General features: G+C 42.8%; 2 long non-coding RNA genes across 2 annotated transcripts; both read left to right on the top strand.

Annotated features, from left to right (window-relative positions):
• The first annotated feature begins 634 nt into the window (after nt 1-634).
• Nucleotides 635-3,133, top strand: LOC123046581 (uncharacterized). The gene is made up of 2 exons (XR_006422445.1): nt 635-1,084; nt 2,677-3,133. It is a non-coding gene; the product is annotated as an uncharacterized lncRNA (long non-coding RNA).
• An 8,936-nt stretch (nt 3,134-12,069) lies between these two features.
• On the top strand, nt 12,070-13,824 carry LOC123046580 (uncharacterized). Its single transcript, XR_006422426.1, has 2 exons — nt 12,070-13,248; nt 13,333-13,824. It is a non-coding gene; the product is annotated as an uncharacterized lncRNA (long non-coding RNA).
• The last annotated feature ends 1,928 nt before the right edge of the window (nt 13,825-15,752 follow it).

The raw sequence follows: 15,752 nt of genomic DNA, 5'->3' as shown, positions 1-15,752 counted from the left end.
TTTGGTAGTATGTATCATATTTTGAGTATGCTCCTTTTTACGTATAAATATGTACGTATTTCACAAATATAATAAAAATCATGGGTCAACTTGCAATTTTTTCATGTAACTCACTTTGGAGTATCTTATACATATTATATGAACATACTTAAAATGTTAAAGTAGAATATATACTACCACATGGTAGTATATGAGATATGTGGGGTAACTACCCCCAGGTGGTAGGATGGATTTTCCCTATATATATATATATATATATATATATATATATATATATATATATATATATATATATATATATATATATATATATATAGCACGGATTGACTCCGTGGGTTCACCGTCACAATACGCTTTCTTTTTATGTCATACTACGCTTTTACATTTGTATATAGACAATAGACAAAATAGTAATATAAACGAGGTGGTATTAATTTGGGATCACAAAAAATAGCCGGCGGCCTGCGCGCTAGCCGATCTGGGCCTGCTACTCTTTATATATGTTTCTGGCTTACGTACCCACTAAAATTTCGTTAAAATTCCTTAAAATGCTCCTTCGTTCACGGGCTGTTGCACTTGGGCCGTTACTATCTAATGGGCTTGGGCAAAACCCGTCTGGACACACGAGCGAGCAGTTGGCCCAAAAAAATACACAAGCACACCTCTACTCGACGGCACCGGCGGCGCCGCCGCCGCCACGCGCGGCTGGTCTTCCTCACCGACTTGCCGCCGCCCTGTTGCTCTTCCCCTCCCCGTCCGCCCCCAATCTTCTCCGGCGCCACCACAGCCTCCTCTACCTCCAACCTCCTGCTGCCGTCTATCTCCAATTTGCATCGAAGTCGGTGTCCGTGTTCGTGCGGGACAACTTCTCCAAGACGGAGTGCCCAGCCCGAACTCCACAGGGATTTGGATGCCATAAGACCGAGCCCTTGACGGAAATCCCCAGTAAATCACCTCGCATCACAACTTTCGAAGAACCGTCCAATATCGCGCCGAATTAGCCGGAAGAACCTCCGCCGTCCGAGCCTGCTACACCTGACCTGAGGCGGAACAACATCCGCTGTCCGAACGTGCTACACCTGAGGTATGTGCCAGCTTTTCCCAAATTATTCTGTAAAATTTTCATCTACAGTCATAAAAAGTACAGTTCTCCTTGGTCTGGTATGAACCATTCATAATTGGGTAGATAGTTTTCAGTGATTGTAAATATTTGAGATGCTACACTTCAGTTTGATTCCCTGTTTTCTCTCTTTTTGATTCAACTCCATGAACAGGTAAGTTCACGAAGAAGTCCTGTTTGCTCCCTGTTTGATTCGAGCCTGAAAGATTCATATTTTGGTAGAAATATTTGTGATGCTCCTTTTGTTGAATCACAATATCCATCTCAAGAATGACAAAAGAGGAAGACATGCTCTTTACAAAGATAAACTAGATCAAAAGAATTGAAATAGGCAAGAAACTTTCATTGCATGTTAAGAATATGGTCCTGTACTGAACCTTTTTACTGTAAATTCGTATTTGTTCTGCTTGAAAAAGCTAGGTCTGATCTTTTGGTAATGTCATAGATTCTTTGCTGAACTCCCTTGGTGTTGGTTGTTCTTGAACTTGAGAAACTTGCGGTCTATAATTGACATCATTCAGTTCCTTGATGAAAACAAAGTTGCATGTCCATTTAGTCTAAAAGTCATATTATGTCTTGAAGCACTGGAGCGATGCACAAAAAGGTGTGCCGTCCGGTGAGCGGCCCTCCACTATTTTTTCATAGAAGTTCACTTAGTTATGTAGCAGCACAGATGTTGCCTACTGAAAATAGGAGCAATCATGTTATTTAAAAAAAGTGAGGCGAGTCACTGGCCTTTGCATCACAATGATGCACACAGAGCCTAGATTTATATCAACAAAATAATAGGAGAAATTTTGTTGTTTGCATAGAGCCCAGATTTATTACCAAAGTGCACATGGTGGTTTCAATAATTCTAAGAGCATACATCTTATCGATCTGAGATCCATTTTTTCCAATTATATCAAGAGCATACATCCCATTGATCAGAAATTAATCCATCTCTTCTGTATTTGCCTTGTTCTATAAATGTCTAACTAGGTTATGATTATTGTTAGTTGACGACACAAGAGAGAGGAAGATAAACCAATTTAGTTACCACAATAAGTTTGTGCCTACAAAGTGTTACTCATATTCCACTTTTAGATGAGTTAGCCACAACAAGCATGTTCAGGAGAAACCGTTGAGTGCTTCATGCCACGAGCATATCATGATGAGATCTGTGTTTTTTTCACTCAAAATTAACTACCTAATGGTCTGATTAGTTTCTCTATGTGACAATTTCTTGAATAATAGTATACAAGTGCAATTTCCTGTCAAGGCATATGTTCTTCTGTACTTATATAGTGACTTTACAATAGGTTTAATAGTTTTGTTTTCAATATTTCCTTCCGATTTGTGCATCTGCAATTAGAAGAAAAAGGTATGTCGTTTGCGTATGTATTCTCGAGTTTCTACACCTGTTTATTCTCACCTAGGTGTTCTACACAAAGAAAAGAGCATGATAAACACCAGCTGTGGGCAATCCTGCAATTTGTCCTGACTATTTGGATTCTACAATGGTAAACCTGGATAGCTTTAATTTTGCTGATGGGATGTTTGCCCTGAATTTATAGTCGTACCATTACGCGATCCATTGATGAGAGGAAGAAAAGGTTGATGATAGTAACCTCGACAAAGAAGGTCACCAAAGTTAGAAGTTGTGCACAATAACAGATGGGATCTGAGTTATGATAAGCTAAGAGTGAACCCGGAGACATGGATGAGTGAGACAAGTGGAAGGGGTGTGTGTATGGTGCATACATGTCAGCGATGATAGTCACAACTTGAGGGGTTTTGCTCACTTGCTCGGTCGCAAGTGCATCATCGCTTAGCTATGGAATTGAGATTGCTAGACTTCAGTCTGTAAATGAACAAAAAGCTAGGACTGATCTTTTAGTCAGTTTTGTGTCAATGAGTAAATCAGTGCTCGAGATTAGTTTTGCATCATATATAATACCAAATATATTTATGTGTCAGCCGTGTGCTGCCTATGGTGGTGGCAACAACCTATTCTGTTTGTTCCCTGTTTGATACAATACAATGTTGATTTTATCTTTGCACAATCTGAAATATTCGATGAACAATCCAACGGCTGGAGGCTTACTTTTATTTTTGTTGAGGGGTAAGAAGATTTAATTAAATCGTTCGCACGAACTGAACATGATAATGAATACGCAATGCATATCCTCCGATAAGCTTCAGGAGCAACACATATGAGATGTGCTGCTTCAAAGCAAAGAAGGCCTGCTATTTATCTCTCGTCCCTTCTTCCAGTATACTTGCTATGCAGCAGCAGAGTTGAGCAATATCAGAAGCATGGGAAAGTTGCGAGATGCTTTTCTTCAAGGTTGTGTTCACTTTCACTGAACTGCAACCAACTACTCTAAGAAAGTAATACATGAGAAAATAATTCTTCTCAAGAAAAACATCTTCTGTCTATGTCAAGTGCTTTGTTTGGGCCGAACCAAAATAGTTAAAGACATTAATAAACTCTTCCCAACCAAACAACCAACTATCTGTAAAACTTCCCCCCAAAAAAACGCACTAAAAAACTATGCTGTAAAAAACCTTAACACAATAAATATAGCTTAAAAATGTTCAAAGTTTTATACATACTTACACTATTTTTGTTTCAAAAAAATATGTTCACACTTAAAAAACTTTAAAATTTCCCAAAAAATCTTACATTTTTACTAAAAAATAACCATTTAGAAATGCACACTTAAAAATTCCCAAGTAAACATTTAGAAGTGTAAAACAAGAAAACATTTTTTTTCAAAAAAATCTGTTCAGGTTTTGACATAAATGTTCAAATTTTCATTAAAACATTAATTATTCTTAAAAGGTTGTTCTGTTTTATGAAAGCATTAAGTTTTATTAAAAATAAGGAAGTTTCCACATTTAACCATACGATCGACGTTTATTAAAATTAGATATAAATAATGGTGCACAATGACACATGTAGCAGGTTGTGCTTTTTTTTCGCCCGGTGCAACGCACGGGCATTTTTTATATACTAGTATTATATAATCTTTCCTTAATAATAAAGTACGGATTGACTCCGTGGGTTCACCGTCACAATACGCTTCTTTCTGTGAATTTACGCTTTCAGTTTGAATCTAAAACATATACCCGAGGTGGTATTATCTTTTCCTAATAATAATAAAAGGGCTATGGTCGTACGTAGCTGTCTATCTATACCTACTATTAAAGCAAGATGATATTCTTGGTTTCGTCCCGTTTAGGTGATTTTATATTTTTTTACTGTATCCGAGGTGGTACTATTTTTTGCTACAAAACAGATTCATATACCTTACCGCTGCTTTTTTGGTCTATGTGCGCCAGCGCTGCTCTGGGCCTTTTGTTGGTATACGTCACAAATGTACTGGGCCATGGGCCTGCTCTTGTGTTTAGAAGAAGGATTCGCAAAAAATTGCCACTTGCACAAAGGATTGAGCCCACGACCTGCTATTTGCTTCCTTCAGGCTACAACCAGCTAAGCTAGCTCCTGTTTATGTTAACTACACCGCTCATTATGCATTTAAACAGTACCACCTCGCTTTTTTACATGATATTTTACCAGCTTATATAGCCCACGAGTTGTCACAGAATAAAAAGACATCAAGAATAACGAACAGAGCCTGAAGTGTGGGTCCTATTTAACCTTGAAAGCAAAGGAATTTCGTAATATAAGAAAGAAAAAAAGAAAAGGACACAATAAAAAAGTTGCGGTGTGAATATCAGTTAACTCGCGTGAAATGGGGGCTGGAAGGGAAGACCATGCCATCTCTTGTAATTAAAGGAAATTATGGTCGTACGAAGCAAATGGATAAAATGAAACCTCGATCAAATGAAAATATTGCGGACTCCTAGCTTTTCATTATGGAGACACCTAAGTTTGCGGACTCAATTTATCACAAAACTTTATTTCATTGATAGCATTGATTTTCATCAAAAATTAATATGCAGCCTAACAAAAAATGTACATATATAAATAAGGGTAATAGAATTATATACACTTTTTGACGTAATGTTAGAAATTAGGATAACACTAAAACCGATTATGTGATATTTTCACTCTTTCCTCTTATGAACAAAAAGTGTACATAAGGATCATGTTTTTCAACGGTGATGTCGCATTACATGTCACATTTTTTTCACAAGGAAGGCACATTGCAGCGCAAAATTTTATTCAACTCATATGCATGATACAGTGTGCATTAAAATCCTTTTACCTGAAAGTTGTGAAGGAAATCATAGAAGGATGGTCTGAATTTGTACAACTAAAACTGATTATATTCTCAAATTGATAAGCAATGCCATCGTTCCTGAGAATGTGATAGATAGCATCAAGTTCACGAGATGAATGCTAAAGAAAGCTACTGGTTTGAGGGCGACATCTCCAAGCAAGTGATCATTGATATCATAATTTGTGTATCAAAGTCATCTCCAGGAATGATGATAAAGAACCCACATTTAAAACGTTGATGGTAATCGAGAAGCCCAGTCCAAAAATGCATGTCTTTTGAGAATATCTTTACCATTAATGTAGATGTAAATAAGTTTGTTTTGCATAGAAAATAATTAGATAGTATAAAATATATTGCATCCATTCTATTGGCATAAATTTGTTGTGGCCATATTCTGTGAGGCCGGGAAGGAAGATAAACAACGGCACAGATTGGGTGTCTTGTTAAAATAGAGGATGTCGACACGTGTAGGGTTTGTGGAAGGGTCGTCTCGAGCCATGCTTATAAGGGTTAGGGGCGTGTGATTTTTTTATTCCATTGCAATGCAGGGGCATATGCGGACTCATCTCCTTGTTGTACATTTACAAAGAGAAAGAGGACGTGAATGAGGATATGCAACAACACGGGTGGGGTGCCATGTTGAAATAGAGGATATGAGTCAAGGTTTTGATCTCCCATTGCAACGCACGGGCCTATGTCCTAGTAATAATAATAATAATAATAATCACTATAAAAACGTTTCGTTGTCTGCCCGTACGTCACTGGCCGATCTGGTTTCGTTTATCCATCACCGAGTTTAAAGGCACAAGCCCAGCCCAACTGAGCCAGCGACCACAACCCACAAAACAAAAGGGTCAAAGGCCTGGGCAAGGCTAGAAAATTACTCTTGTACAGAATAGTCCCACCTTGCCCCTTTACATTAAATCCTCCCAATTTATATACGCTTTTTAGTTTTCTCGGCGTCAAGGAGCTGTCTCGGGAATTAAGGAGTGAAGGGTGTAAGAGACTAAGCGTGCAAGGAATAAGAAAGTCTCTGACTTGAGAATAAGGAAGGAAGGATTAAAGGAAGGAAAGCCGGATTTAAAGGAAGGCATAATCAAAGGAGGAACAATGAAATTGAAGGGAGGATTAAAGGAAGGAAAGCCGGATTATAAAGGAAGGCATGTTCACAGGAGGAACAATGAAATTGGAAGGGGCCCTAGATCATGCGCACATTGAAGGTGGGCCGGGCTCTCCTGCTATGCTGTGCAGCAGGGCCAACAACGTACTAATTTACAGTTTCGACCCAAAAAATCAAGTGTGCTTAGGACTACCAGCAGTACAGGGTTGGTTTCTTGTTCAAATTAAAACAAGCAGGACCTAACGCACCGAGCACACATTTAACCCACACATGAAGTCTTTTTAGAATTTCTAATATGTCACTACACACGGAGAGGGAGTAGTGCAGGCAGGTAATAATTAGTGCTCAGGTGTGACGAATCAAAAGCATGCTGGAACAAAGCCTGAAAGCTAACCCTTTTCATCTCACTAAGTGGAAATGCTCTATTTTTGCCTTGAAGAAATCCACAACTGCTTCAACTCCAGCAGTCTAACCTTCCCAAACTGAAATGCTGCTGCTGCCCTGTTTTTTTTATCAAATTCTCTACCTCCTCCAGCGCCTCTCCGAGCTCCTTGTCCGGCAGAACCTGCAGAACAAGAACCCCATGAGCAACAACGTACTAATTTACAGTTTCGACCCAAAAAATCAAGTGTGCTTAGGACTACCAGCAGTACAGGGTTGGTTTCTTGTTCAAATTAAAACAAGCAGGACCTAACGCACCGAGCACACATTTAACCCACACATGAAGTCTTTTTAGAATTTCTAATATGTCACTACACACGGAGAGGGAGTAGTGCAGGCAGGTAATAATTAGTGCTCAGGTGTGACGAATCAAAAGCATGCTGGAACAAAGCCTGAAAGCTAACCCTTTTCATCTCACTAAGTGGAAATGCTCTATTTTTGCCTTGAAGAAATCCACAACTGCTTCAACTCCAGCAGTCTAACCTTCCCAAACTGAAATGCTGCTGCTGCCCTGTTTTTTTTATCAAATTCTCTACCTCCTCCAGCGCCTCTCCGAGCTCCTTGTCCGGCAGAACCTGCAGAACAAGAACCCCATGAGCAAGAATCTGAAGAATACTGCTGAAAGAACAAGAACATGAAGAAAGTCACAATTAAGGTGATACTGATGAAAGTGCATTTTTCTGTGCTTTTGACATGATTATTTCAAGGAGCAAATGCTCAAGTTGAAACAGATTATTTTGGTATGGTACTTTATTTCCAGATGATCAACAAATGTCATGTTTTGATTCATGGATCATGCATATATATCCTGCCATTCCAACTGAAGTTAGACTAATGCAGCAAGACCATAAACATGTACTCCTGGTATACAACGGAGCATACGGCATACGGCGGAGCAAGCTAATGCTGCTACACTGCTGAATTAAACATTCTTTGCCTAAGATGTCTATGCATTAATGTAATGCATGAAAGTCACTACAAACAAGCAAATAGTCATATTTTTATGTAGTACTGATGTTATCAAGCAGGAAAGGAAAATAAGAGAAAAGAAACAACATTCATGGGAGTGGGAGATGCTTCTGATAATCTGATGCCAAAAAGAAATGAAGAAAATAATGATGTCTTTGTACATACGGCCATAAACCCCAATGATAGAGCGAGCATGAACACTGAACATGGAAAGCAAACAGTGCTCCGGCCTCCGGATCCAGTCAGAAAACGATCAAGGCATCACGTTCCCGAATCCTATCTCACCTGGTCATTATCAGTCCCTTTAATGTTCTGGATCAGGAGCAAGGTGTACTCCTCCCTTCCTTTTTATTTGCCCTAATCCTACTCCCCTTTTTTGAAAGGGGTTTTTCTTTTGGAATTGGAATTCTTATCCGAATAAGCAGATCCTTCAGTATCACTGCCATTTCTGTAGCATTCCTTAATGGTAGTGTTCTTTTTTCCTTATTGTGTGATCTGAATAAGCACATTCCCAAGGCTATAAGCTGCTTTAACTGAACATTTACATGCATCTGTTACTACTGGATAATCACCACATTACTACTACTGGTCACTACACTACATGGTCAGGTTTGAGAAGAGAGCCGGTGCGTTGCAACGGGAAAAATACCACACTCTCCTAACACAATAATTATGACTCGAGACCACAATATGTCCGTCCTTTATTTCAACGCATGGCGTCCCATCTGTGTTGCTACTTATCCTCCTCCCTATTCTCGTTGTGATCTCAATACTCACACAATCACAATACGTTTGAATGTTATCCATCTTAAGGCGAGAAAATCTACTTTATTTTATTGGGTGTCCAGGCATATATGTTTCCGCCGTGTGTGTTGGCCTATGTAGTCAGTATGAGTATACGTTAAAAAAGTACAAACGGATGCAAATCCAACTTCAAGAAGAAGAAAAATTGTGTGCATGTAGATTTGGAGAAGCATACAAATGCATGTACTGCTATGAGAAAGATCTAACACAATCGGGATTCTTCTGTTGAAAATATTAATCGGGATCCTCATGCACCGTTGTCCCCTTCCAACCTTATCATCCTTGTCTCTCTCCCACGCACTTTATCAACTGTCCGTTCCATTTCTCCTCCTTTTCCTGCCCTCGCCAAGGCAAGTCCATCCCGACCTCCCCCCACGGATGCGCCCGCTGGCCGTGATCCCGCCACGCCCCCTCCTCCCCTCCCCCCGCGTGTCGTGGTGGTGTAGCCCCTCTCCAACCTGTGGAGGTGGCTGGTGGCGATGGGGGCTGCAGGGCCGCGCTGCCGCGGTGTGCAGTGGCTCCGTTGGTAGCCAAGATCTGGCGGCCGGCCGGCCAGGGCCCGTTGCCGGCGAGCACAGCCTCCACCGCTCCATCCTCTCCTACTGCGCCCTTCGCCTCCTCGCGCGCCCGCTTCGCCTCCCCCCTACTTGCGTCGTGGAGGCGGCGTAGCCGCTGCTTTCGGCTCCACTGCTTGCGCCATGGAGGCGCCATAGCCGCTGCCATCGGCTGACGAGGGCCACAACGCCGCCCCACCACGAAGCTCGTGGACGAGCAAGGCCAGGGTTGCTCCCCTCCGTCCGACCTCTCCTTTTCCCGGAGCAGGCCCTTCCCTTTGCTAGCGGGCCAATTTCTATCAGCATCATCCCAATTTCTTCCACATCTCTCTGGGTTCCGTTGGGTTCCTTCGCTGCACACCTCTCTGGATTCGTTGCTCCGCTGATTTCCATTGCCTCTTGTTAGAATCATCAAGGCGCACGTATATGAACTGATGAAATTAATTTTGAAGTAGCGATGTCGGATTTTATAGAGAAAATCAACTGCTCTGCATCGTGTGTGGGAGACGGACATCGTGGGATTTTTTCTCTTCCTGGTTGACTCTATACAGACTGCGGGTTGATTCTATAAAAAGCGAGGGGCTTTTCTACAAATTACCGGCGATTAGTACCACCTTGTATATAGAAAATAAATATAGACGTGTTGATGAGAAAAACTGAAAGCATAAATTAATAGGAAGAAGCGTATTGTGACGATGAACCCACGGAGTCAATCCGTACTTTATTATTAGGGAAAGATTACCTGCAAGAAGAATGAAGAACAATCTCTTGGATTACAGTACACTCACATAATTATTGCTGTGGCCAAGAATAAAATGTTTAAACACTGAATTTACTCCAAGAAGTTAAACAATGGTTTAGAATATTGAAGTACAACAAGCATCAGAGATATCATCCTCCCACACTTGTTCCTTTGTTCTTAAGAAGATAAACATCATCATAGTACTCGAATTACAGAAAGTTCCAGAAATAATGACTGAAACTTGGAAGCTGGGTCACAATCAGGAGTAATTGTAGCAATGAGGAACTAGCAAAAAATACTGCACTCCTAATTACCTCTGAACATGGATTGATTACTCATCGAGGAGACGCAGAACGCTGCGGCCAGAGAAGCAGCAATGAAAATGAGACGGAGAATGTTGGGCATCAATTACTCTTAGGAGGATTTGGAACCACCACAGATTAAGTCGAGAAAGGGAAGCACCACGGATTAAGGCGAAATTACTCCATCTATCTGTCAGTGCACTCTCTAAGGGGATTTGGGGGGGGGGGGGGGGGGGGGTCTTTTGAAGGGAACGGCGAGGAAGAGGGCCGTCCGGTCACCGAGCTGCCTCACCGCCCGCTTCCGTGCCACCGCCCGCCATGGAGGACCTGCTCCTCCCCGCTGGCCGCCTTCGCCGCTACCGGATCCAGCACCGCCGCCAGATCAGCCAATTTGGACCCAAAAAATGAGCATTTTTGGAGCCAGGCAGATGCGTCGGGGGCAACGGCGGCCGAATGCGTAGGATGAAGCGGCGCTCGACGGGCATATGCGATGGCAGCAGCGCTCGCTCTGCCGGGGCATGCGGCGTCGTGCCGGCGCTGGGACGGAGGAGAAGTTCGGGGGGGGGGGGGGGGGGGGGGGGTGCGGGTGGATGCGAGTTGAGTGGGCGATGCGACGATGAGAACTGATGATTATCTTGACTGCTGGTTGTGTTCAGTCCCAAAAACTTCCCATTTTTCTGTACATTTACCGCTAGCGACAGATATTTTGGAACGGAGGGAGTACTATTTTTCGCCGGAGCGGCTCGGGTCGACGGCGGCCTTGCGCTTGCCCGGCGCACAAATGCAGAGGAGGCGTGAGGGAAAGGACAGGGGCACGAGAAGAACGAGGAGGCGGCGTAGAGGGTTCGTCACCGGCGTGGCAGTACTCTTCGGTCGGAGTGGCGCCCGAGGGCCGCGGGGCTGGAGGGATCAGGGCAACGGGCGCTCGCTCCTTTGTGTGTTGTGTGTCTGTTAGACGACGCGAGGGGAAGGAGAGGGTTCGAGGGGAGAGACGAGGGGAGTGGGGGATCGGTGGCATCGGCGGCGACTAGGGATAGTGAAGGGAACGGGAACAGAGACAATGGGTGCAATTTGTGTCGCAATGACAGTGTATTTTTTCTGAGAGCGTGCGTGTTTGCCAAGCCCAAAAAATCCATAAAACGTCCAAAAAAACATCTGTTCAAATTTTTTTTAAAGAAATGTTAAAAATTCATAAAAATTTAACTCTTCCTTGGAAAGTATTTCAATTTTATGCAAATGTTAACTTTTATTAAAAAAGAAAATTTTAATGTTTAACCTTATCGTCGATGTTTATGAAAACTAGATATAAAAAATGATGCACGCTGGCAAATGAAGCAGGTTGTGCAAAAATCAGTTGCAGAAAAATATATATAAAAACATTTTCAAAATTATATTATACAGAAAAATGCTATTACCCCTAAATACATTAGTACCCCTAAAAATGGATTCTTTGCAAGAAAAAACATCTGTTCAAAAATTGATCTTTTTCAGAGAAATGTTCAAATTTCATAAAAATGTTGACTATTCTTAAAAAAGTATTCCAATTTGTATGTTAACATTACCTTCTATTTTTAAAAAGAAAATTTTAACATTTAACATTATCTTTGACGTTTATTACAATTGGATATAAAATGGTTCATAATGGCACATGAAACATGTTCTATTTTTTTTCTCCCGGTGCAACGCACGGACATATGTTATAATACGCTTTTACAATTTATATGAAAAAAATTATAACATAAACGAGGTGATACTAATTTTAGAATCAACCCAATGGCCCGACCGTAAGTGAGAAAAAAATGTTTCGGTCCCGAGCGCCTTTGTCCCGAGCGAAGCGGCCGCAGTTCCTCTGTCCTCTCCTTCTGCCGTACGAGAAGGCAATAGCCCCGGCGCTAGGGTTCCTCCGCCGCCGCACTCCATTCCTCTGGCCTCCTCTCCCGGCAGTAGTCGCCGACCTCCCCCCTTCCCTTGCAGCCGCCGCCGTCGTAGTACCACGCCGTTGATAAATAGACTTGACGAAGCCCCTGCCGCCGGCTCCATGGAGCACACCGCCCACCGGTAGCTGCGATGGAGCGCCGGTGGACGCCATGATTGTGCGCGCCGTCGCCGCCTTCGTCGTCCCTTCTCCTTCCTGTTTCTAAGCTCGCCCTGGAGACGCGCTTCCTCGAGCTGCCGTAGCAGCCGCAAAAGCACCTCCTCTGCCATTGATGGAACGACACGGTGGCGGGACGACCGCGGCAAGATGTGCTGCACGCAGGAGTGAGAGGCGGGCCGTGGTGGCCGTGGCCAGCAGCATGCTACCGGCGCCAACTACCTATGTGCCATTGACGGTGCTACCGGGGGGATGAGCTTTCTGGTGCTGCTGCATATGCCGCTCCCTCCTGCTCCATCGAGTAAACATCCATCTCTCCCCCCTATCCATCTCCTATGATATATTTCTGCAATTCATGCCCTGATTTGTACTCAGTTGGTATGGAATGTCATTGATGTTGCCCAGATCTACAACATGACCCAATTGGGAACTGTCAGTTCTGAACTGAATATTTGTTCATATTCAAGCAGGGAAATTGGGGTAGTTTACAGTTTCATGATCTGTATTGTCAGCTGTAAGGATAACAAGAGTGTGCACCTTATTTTCTCTATGGAATTTGGCGTCTCATGTCAGATGGATGTGCTTATACAATGTAAATATCTGGACATACGTACTTGTGGAATATTATAACTCGGGGATGAGAAGATGGACCGGGCAATAGCGGAATTCTCGACAAGATGATTCAGTTCAGATTTAGCATGCCCATTAGATCCGGAAAAACATGAGATGTCTCCTGCAAATTTGACTACGCGGCGTTGATGTAGCATGTCGGCTGGGTCGCCGGGACAAAGAGGAGGCTCGCGCACCGCGCCTTCGTCGACGCCATCAAACACTTGATCGGCTGGGGCGCTAGCCAGATCATGCCTTTTCTGGTAATGTGTTAACTGTCTCACTATCAAAATTTTTGCTTAGTCTTATCTCTGTCGCATCGTTGAATGGTTGGTTGCAATCATAAGAAATGCAGGCATATTCTGGCAAAGATGGCGTTTGTGATCAAGCTGAGCACTTCGATGCTTCTGAAAGTGCAGAAATGGAGATTTGCATTTACTGTTTGCTAGATTTGCATTAGCCTTGGAGGGAAAGAAAAAGGAGGAGAAACAATGATTACATGATAAAGAGAACAGCTTGGTCGCAGTGAGCATGATGAGCTAATTAAGGAAACTGATTTACTCAAATTAAGTTTGCTGAGATAGAACATGTATGCATATTTATGAGATATTTAATTATGTGTGATGCATCTAAGCTGCAGATTTCAGGTAGCCTTTCGTAAGTAGAGGAGCTTAAATTCTTTGGATCACTGACACTGACATTTGTATTTTAATGATGATAGATAGATATCACACTACTGGGTTTGTATAGTTGCAATCCTCGAGCATGATAATTGTGGTACACTGTACATCATAGAGATGTCTCATGTGAGTAGTGAATTGGCTATTTTTCTCTCTTAATTTTTTTGTTGAGGAATCCTATTTTCCCAATATACACCATATATGAAATTTATCATCTACACTTCTCTTTATCCTACTAACTTGAGTTTGTTGCAAAGGAAGTATAGAATATAAAATTGCTAAGAGGTCATGTCATTATGATGTGGACTCGCTTGTATAAATTTAAACAACGTATTTGAATTTATGTGTTTACTATTATTTGTCCATCCTGTCTCCACCGCCCCTATCACCGCGAGGAAGCTAGGAAGACGACGCCAAGCTAGGCAGCGGCGCTAGGCTGTACGTCGAGCCTCCGTCAGCCGCCTCCCTCCTCTGTTTTGATCGGCTCTACTCCAACTTCGACCTACCACTGGTGCCCCGCCTCGACCTGCTCTACCCCGATCTAGATCTGCACCTCCCCGAGCTCCACTCCATGGCACTCCTCCGCCAGACCCCGTCCAACCTTGTAAGTCAACTTACGTGTGGAGGAGCCTAGCACAACTAGCTATTTTCATGCTTGATAGTTCCTCTTCTGAAGATATGAATTAACTTTCTGAACCTATGCACAAGACATCAAGTATTAACTAGATTTCTTTGCATGAGTTAACTTTCTAAACCAATGCTTATGGCATCAAGTATTACCTAGAGTTCTTTTCTTAAGTTGTTGTCCATACAAGAATGTGTGTGTATCATTTGGTTCAGATTCCAGCAGCAAGAACACATTGTTTTTTGTAGATGTGTAACATTTTTCTTATGAATATATGGTCTTCCAACAGTAACAACATTTTCAATCTAATGGCCATAGCACACTCATGCATCAGGATGATGTACACCACGTGGGTATTAATACAAAAAAGGTGAATGGCGATAATGATATATCCAAAGATATACTAGGCCGGATCAATTTATTTTCTCTGGAATTATTTCTTAGGTATGTGGTGACGCCCCCGATTCAATCGTACACTAATCATACACGCAAACGTGTACGATCAAGATCAGGGACTCACGGGAAGATATCACAACACAACTCTACAAATAAAATAAGTCATACAAGCATCATGTTACAAGCCAGGGGCCTCGAGGGCTCGAAAACAAGAGCTCGATCATAGACGAGTCAGCGGAAGCAACAATATCTGAGTACAGACATAAGTTAAACAAGTTTGCCTTAAGAAGGCTATCACAAACTGGGATACAGATCGAAAGAGGTGCAGGCCTCCTGCCTGGGGTCCTCCTAAACTACTCCTGGTCGTCGACAGCGGGCTGCACGTAGTAGTAGGCACCTCCCGAGTAGTAGTAGTCGTCGTCGACGGTGGCGTCTGGCTCCTGGGCTCCAATGTCTGGTCGCAGCAATCGGATATAGAAAGGGGGAAAGGGGGGAACAAAGCAACCGTGAGTACTCATCCAAAGTACTCGCAAACAAAGAGCTACACTACATATGTATGCATTGGTATCAAATGGAATAAGGGTATCATATGTGGACTGAACTGCAGAATGCCGGAATAAGAGGGGGATAACTAGTACTATCGAAGTCTACGCTTCTGGTAACCTCCATCTTGCAGCATGAGAAGAGAATAGATGGTAAGTTCACCAAGTAGCAACGTGTAGCATAATCCTAACCGATGATCCTCCCTCGTCGCCCTGTGAGAGAGCGATCACCGGTTGTATCTGGCACTTGAAAGGGTGTGTTTTATTAAGTATCCGGTTCTAGTTGTCATAAGGTCAAGGTACAACTCCAAGTCGTCCTGTTACCGAAGATCACGGCTATTCGAATAGATTAACTTCCCTGCAGGGGTGCACCACATAACCCAACACGCTCGATCCCATTTGGCCGAGCACACTTTTCTGGGTCATGCCCGGCCTCGGAAGATCAACACGTCGCAGCCCTACCTAGGCACAACAGAGTGGTCAGCACGCCGGTCTAAATCCTATGGCGCAGGGGTCTGGGTCCA

This window comes from Triticum aestivum, chromosome 1A, assembly GCF_018294505.1.
Source record: "Triticum aestivum cultivar Chinese Spring chromosome 1A, IWGSC CS RefSeq v2.1, whole genome shotgun sequence".
Classification (NCBI taxonomy): domain Eukaryota; kingdom Viridiplantae; phylum Streptophyta; class Magnoliopsida; order Poales; family Poaceae; genus Triticum; species Triticum aestivum.
The sequence above is the reverse complement of the archived record's forward strand: the minus strand, read 5'-3'. Positions and strand labels throughout refer to the sequence as shown.